Genomic DNA, 7,585 nt, shown 5'->3' with positions numbered 1-7,585 from the left:
ATGTCTTAAGGTTCAAGACCTTTATGCTTTTTTGCAGATCTGCTTTAGGAGACTATTCTCTTAAAGTACATTTAAAACCTGGGAGATGGTCATTTCTTTAACCCCTGGAAGGTTTTATCTGCAAAATTAGCATATATATTTGAGAAATCTCTTGAGTTTTATTAGAAGGAACACTTCCTTCTTTGTCTAAAGTGAGTGTCTCCATCTTCATCATCGCTTATGACCATCCCTGCTCTTTGATACTAAACACAGAGGTTTGACTGAAGTCTTAACCACTCTACTCTTCGCATTCTACTACACATGCTTTCCACACCTCATGCCACATTGGGATATGTTTTTTGCCTTGATGGTGAGAAACTTTAAGATTCTGAAATTTGTGTTTTCCTATTATGGATGAACTTTTTTTTCTTTCACTTCATATTACTTGAAACCATCTCAAGATTCAGGGGCCGAAACTGCTTTACTAGATATACCTAATATCCATTGTACCTCAATTAAAGCAACGTAACCAGATACAAATGTTCATTTTCCAGCTTCCATCACAGGGAAAGACAATGACATAGAAGAGGAATTGCTGAGCAGAGCTTCCAGAAAAGTTCTTCGATAATTTGAGCAGCCCTTTTGCTCCTTCTTTATCTTTCTTACCCAGAACACGGATGTGATAGCTGGAGCTATGGGGGCCAAATTACAAATACAAGGTGACCTTGAGGATGGGTACCAAGGAAGGTACAACAGAAACATAGAAGGAGCCTGGAATGCTGATGATATTGTGGAACCTCTGAACTATCCATCGACTGCCTACCCTCAGGCCCAATTTTATATGACACACAGATAAACTCCTGCATAGTTTAGGCTCCTTTAATTACCAAGGGCCTATGGTAATTCCTTTTGTTTTTAAGTTTATTTATTTATTTTTGAGAGAGAGAAAGAGAGCATGAGCTGGGGGGGCAAAGAGAGGGAGAGAGAGAGAATCTCAGGCAGGCTCCATACTGTCAGAGCAGAGCCTGACATGGGGCTGGATCTCATGAACAGCAAGATCATGACCTGTGCCAGAATCAAGAGTTGGATGCTTAACTGACTGCGAGACCCAGAAGCCCCAGGGTCTATGGTAATTGTTAACCGACACTATGTCCAGTCTTTGGTTTGTTTGTTTTTCGTTTTAACTATTGGCATGTTTCAGAATGATATTTCCCTTTAAAGGTTTTTGGCCCTGCCTGAGGATACAAATTCCTCAACAGGCAGAACTGGGTTTATGCCATTATGATCTTTCTTTGGCATTTGACAAGCATCATATGTGACTATAAGGCTGTTAATATGTCACCTTTGTGGCTGTTAAAACCATTTGAAACATTAAAGATTGGAGTTTCCTGATCAGTGACTGGATATATACGATACATATACATGTATATAGATATACAAATATATACATACATGCATACATTTACTTATTTGCTTGTTTATTTATTTATTTATTTATGAATGCTATTCTCAAATGTTTAACATTTGCCTTAATTTCACCTCAGTGTTTCTTTAAGACATTGTAACCAGAAAAATAACTTTAGCAATAGAAATAAAAAGAAAAATAATTAGGAAGACAGTATCAAAATGTCAAACTTATTTTAAAGATTCACTTATCTTGAATGGTTAAACTCATCCATTCCCTTTGAACCTAAAGCTGTATCTGTTAAAGCATGAGAAGGACTAGCCATTTCTCACATGTTCTGAACATAACTTTTATTCAATTCATAGATCTAACAAAAGCAGTTTGAGGGATAACTATATAGAGATTTTGCTGAAGGACCACTATACAGAAGACTCTCACTTGGTTTGCCAGTTCAATCCATTTCTTTTACAACGGGTTCAAGAATGGTTTTCCCCGTAAGATATAACCATAGCTCACCTACTGAAAGAATTGTAAATATCGAAGGGATGACTCTCGGAATGGGTTCTCACATATTATAGATATTAACTGCTTTTGAATTCATTTCAAGTTTCCAGTAAATGTGTTTGCCTCAATACTATTTCAGTTCTCTTTGTTTGGCTTGCGTAGGCCCAGAAACAGATAACCTTTCCTCCTAGAACATCTTTTTCTTTACCAGGTTTCTCAATAAAGAGGGAAAACAAGAACGAAAGGCAGATGCGGATTCCAATGCCACTTTTTTTCATTGATAAGACCTATGTTGAAGAATAGTTTTAAAATACCAAACCCCAGAATTAAACTGGCCGATCCAGCAAGGCACAGACGCAACCCTACCAGAGGCTGCCCCCAGGGGAGATCTGGTCCCTCCTGCAGGGAGGCCTGACAGAGTACACTTAGTACATAGAGAGTCAGACCAGAGGCTATGAGCTCTGCAAGCAGTTAGTTCCTAAGTGGAGAGAGGGAGAAAGGGGGAACAAGGGTGTGGATTCATTAAGAGGCTTTTCTGATTTGACAGTGAGGAAATCTAAGTGCTCTGGAGCATCAACCACATTGGGAGACTAAAACTGATGTCATTGGTGGGTCTACTGCTAGAGGAAAATGGGCCCGAAGGTATTTTGCTCAATCAGAAAGCTTCCCCTCATTGCTGCCTTAGAAAGATCAGGCAAGCCAGGAGAGCAATGTTGGAATTCAAGGCCAAGCTGACCTCATTGGTTAAGAGATATTTCAAAGTTGGATTGAAGTTTAATGTTCCCCCAGTTGGCCAAGTTCAATACACAAATGTCTGTTTTATTTCTCCAATTATTAGGTAAGTACATCCACCCTTAAACATATTGTTATAGATACCTTGACTTTACCTTCCTTACACTAAGTTTAACTTTGAAAAGCAAGACACTAATACATTTCTACTGATTAAACACACACACACACACACACACACACACACACACACGAAGACATTATACCTTTTTATCTAAACAAGCTATCACGAATATCTCACTTTACAGCCTTTTGCGTTAAACCTACCTAACGTACGCTTCCAACACTTTTGTGAACTCCGTCACAGAGATTTCTTGGTAATATATGGTTTTTGATCTTATCTGAATTGCTGTTCCTCAACTACAACTCTCCATTTAAAATCACTTTCCTAAGAGTGATGTACATTTTGGGCATCTGAGTATATTTGTAGAACTAGTAGTTGTGGTAACAAGACTAAGTTTACATGTCTGTCCACATCAGCACCATGTACTCAAGATGGATTTCAGCTGCCAAAAAGGTCACTCCAAACTGCTTGCACAAACCTGTCTTTATGCCCCTGTTTATTATGCTCCCATGTAGTAGATGTCTTAGGCACTGAAACAGCACAGCCATATATCAACAGCTCTCTGGTGGTTCCGAATGTTCTAAACAAGGGCAAGGGTGCGCTGAACCTCCCATGTAAACTTTATACAACAGATTCAGCAGAACTGTAATTATTTACAAAATGATGGCATGAGAAATCTCTGGATTTATATCTTACGTTAAAGTAACTTAGATGGTGTCCACATAATTCTTGAATTCGTGGTAGGTTTGCAATTTATTTTGTTTTATTTTGGTTGCACTTGATACAGCTCTAAGGATATTTTCATTGAAATTTCAAAAAGCAAACATGTAATATTGGACAGGTTTCTGAAATGTATGTGACAATTAAGCCTGGTATATACATGGTACCATGGCAACTAAAACTGATTTTTGCATTGGCACACAACATTGTCCATGGGGTATGTAATGTGAAATCCATTTTGGTTTTTTCCTTTTATAATGTAAACACAATAATTAAGAAAAAACCAGAGCATTTCAGAGACATATCTGTAGACACGAGGCCAACTGAATCAGGTGGAATTTAGAACTTCATGTCCCCTTTTTTAAAAAGTTTGTTTCTTGTCCAAAGTAGTGAATCTAAGCACAAAGCCCCCTTTGAGGTCAAGGGGACTCCCTGTTTGTACTGGCATCACAGGGTGGAGATGAAAAAAAGGAATGAAGCCTCTGAGAAATGGAGCCTCATGGAAAAATCCTGTTTCAATGAAGATTATAGTCCCAAAGTTAAAGTGGTGTAATGACATCAAAATATCATATCTACTTATAGTTGGATACACACCAATTTGTAAACTATATTGCTAGGAAACATAAAATTGTTTTGTCACTTACTTAATACCCATGCCAGTTGAAACTGAGGCTTTGCAGCACTCAGGATTTGAAGGAGGAAAAAGATCTACCTCTTTTACGGCATATTTACAAAAACCAATGTGTTAAATCAATTATTTCTTCTCTTTTCTTTTGCTGCTAAGAAGTTAAAATTTCTGCAGAAAAAAAAAAAAAGATAATGTAATCGCCAGAATCCTTTGCTCACACACGAAAATTATTTGGGGTATGTTCTATTGAGATATTTCAGTGGGTGTTTAGCCATAAGAGCATGAATAATCTGCTATGAAATGTTATCTTATTACTGTCAACATACTTTTCAGGCTTTAACTAAATATTGCTCCTAACACCACTGTAGGAAAGAAGAAGATTATTATCATATCTTCTCACAGCAGGAGAACTGAAAAAAAAGAGCAGTTAGTTAAGTGTTTTACTCAAGGCAAGAGAAAGCATTAAGGTTAGAAGCAAGATTAGACTCTAGCAGAAGGCCTTGCCTTGCAACCACGCCCACTTTATGAACTGCCTACCAATTTAGAAGGATGAAGAAAAGAGTCCAGACAATCGCCATTATTCTCCCCATATCGTTAACTGGGAACAAATTAGGTCGGCTCTTCCAGGGAGTATTCATTTTCTCACAAGTGGAAGCAGTCATTATTTATACTGTACTGTGTCAAATACTTCACCTACTACTGGAGAGTATTTTACAAAATTAGAAATTTGTTAGGGGCGCCTGAGTGGCTCAGTCGGTTAAGCATCTATCTGACTCTTGATTTCTACTCAGGTCATGATGTTATGGTTTGTGAATCGAGGGATTCTCTCTCTCCCTCTCTCTTTCCCCCTCCCCTGCTCATGCTCTCTCTCTCTCTCTCAATAAATAAATAAATACACTTTTTAAAAAAAAAGAAATTTGTCAAAAATCCATATAAAGCATGGTAAAAAATTAATCGATTGACCCTAAAAACACAGAAGTCAATTAACTTTTAAGAAAATAAAGTAGTTAATAAATAATTTCTCATATGGAAATGACTTAATTTCTTAGGAAAATATGACTTGATGTGATGCCAAACTCAGAACCAGAAATTATGGGACAAAAATATATAGGATTGGGAGTTTTGAGGTTTGTTTTGCCCAAAGTGGATGCATTTTTGAGAACTTTAGAATTCACATTATAGTTCTGTACTTCATTTTTTAAATATAAAATGGGAGTTATTACAGTGGAGCTTAATTGGAAAAACTAGAAAAAAATAATAAAATGTTATTTATATTCTTTAGACCAATTTTCCCCAGAATCTTTTTTTTATTTTTTTAATGTTTATTTATTTTTGAGAGAGGGAGAGAGAAGGGGAGAGAGGGCAAAGAGAGAGGGAGACACAGAATCCGAAGCAGACTCCAGGCTCTGAGCTGTCAGCACAGAGCCTGACGTGGGGCTCGAACTCGTGAACCATGAGATCTTGATCTGAGCTGAATTGGGATGCTTAACCGACTGAGCCACCCAGGCACTCCATCCCCAGAATCTTGAGATCGGCACATTTTATCATTTTGCAGTTGATTTTACATAAATGAAATTTCACTTGGTATAAATTTATTTTGAAGATTAGAGTTATGTATAAAGATAAGTATACTTTAATGTCTTTTTTAAGTGGAGGTGCTATTTTAAAAGACAATGTTATGGCATGTCTTAAAGTTATTAAAGATCCCCCAAATCTTCTCTAAACAGGTGTCAAAAAACCAGACTGGTCTTCACTACTTTGCATAAACTTTATTTAATTGTTTTTTAAAAATGAAGTTCATAAATAATAGAAAATAAGAATAACCTTTTTTGTATTCATAAAAATAATACAAAGAAAATAGGATAATCAGAAGCAAACTCTTAAAAAGAAGTAAACCAGTGGTACATCTGTTAGAAGCGATAATTACCTTTCAAGTGTGAGATATGCCCTGAGCTTCAGTAAAGATTTTGAAATCAGCTGAACCAACAAAAGCCTCAGTTTCCACTCAGATTTGTTCAAAGCTAGACTCCAGGAAGAAAGTGATTTGTCCGCTTCTCATTTGTCCAAAGAGCTGTCAATTATTGACTCTAAGGGGCTGAACAAAATTATGACAATCCAAAGAATGTGAGGAAATAGTCTTTGTAAGAGCATCAGCTCTTTTACCCTCTCTGTACTCCATCCATGTTCTCCATCCTCCTTCAACTCCTTCTAGCAAATTGTAGGCTGTGAGTCATTGCCCCAGAGTTGGTTAGGAGAGAGTGAAAAGCAGAGGGAAAAGACCACTGATTTTCCTGGCTTTGATTTCCCAAAACTTAAACCCACGAAGCCTATTGCAGCTGCCTCTTCCACACATGGCGAGCATCGGGCCAGGTTTAGTTCCTCAGAGCTAGGGTTTGGTGTTGCTGTTTCTCTAAACTTCCCTTGAGCCTGAGAGAGAACACTGGAGACGTAGATGGGTTTCAAAAACCCTCTTCCTGTTTCCTGGCAGCCTATTAGAGCCACAGTGGAGAGCCAGACTGAAAGATCAGGTGCACGAAAACACGACCTTTAGCAGAGCACTGCCACTGAGCACATATTGTGAGCAACCAAGAAAGCCCTGTCTATGTGTGCGATGACACTAAATAGTAAGACTGATCCTTCAATCACGGCTGAGGTAGTGATTATACCCACTCCTGCCACAATCATTTTTGGGAGGATTTTAAAGGCAGTGAATTTGAATTTTGAGTTTTTGTGTAGGAGAGCGTTTGACGTTCAATTCGCTTCAAACTAAGTAGCAGGCACGAATTGACAATGAAGAGAGACCTCAGCAGAGGCGGGGAGCTGCTCAGATTCTTCACTTGCTTACACCGTTCAACTCCTTCCAGAAATCGACTGGATTCCACAGTAGACTGATAAAAATCACTTCTCTCTGAACTTTCCTGAGAGCCAAGACACAATTAAGCATTCTGGTTTCACAGGACATCACTTCCAACCACTTGCCATAGAAATGGATGAAAACTGTCCAAACCCAAAAGCAAAATTCGCTGTGGTCCAAATGCTAATCATCCAGAGGCGACTGGATGTTTAAGTTCAAATCTGAAACAGAACTGCACAGATTTGAAGGGGGAAAGGATGGAATTGCAAATCCTAGAATACCACACTTCTAAGTCTGCGGGTAAACCTGAGTGGGCTTTACGCTTAAGGACTGGCTCACTCACTACAGACTTGTCAGCATGGTTTGTTACCCCACACATGCTGTGGTTAATCAGACTCAATCGCACAATTTGACTGCACTCTACCCATAGATATTTGTAATTTTTCTTTTGTGTGTTATTCTGATGAATTAAAAATACCTTGACTTGAAATGAGCACATCAGGAATAGTTTTTTGATTTAACTAAGGTTTTCTTCTCCACCTCATGAGCGCTGATGAGTTTATTCCTGCCAGCATCACCCCTCCCCAACCGCCACCATTGCCCTCTGCCAATGTTGGTCTGTTTAAAACTAGTGATTCTCTG

Source organism: Puma concolor, chromosome B1 (assembly GCF_028749965.1).
Source record: "Puma concolor isolate L17-30 chromosome B1, mPumCon1.1.hap2, whole genome shotgun sequence".
NCBI lineage: Eukaryota > Metazoa > Chordata > Mammalia > Carnivora > Felidae > Puma > Puma concolor.
This window is presented reverse-complemented; position numbering follows the sequence as displayed.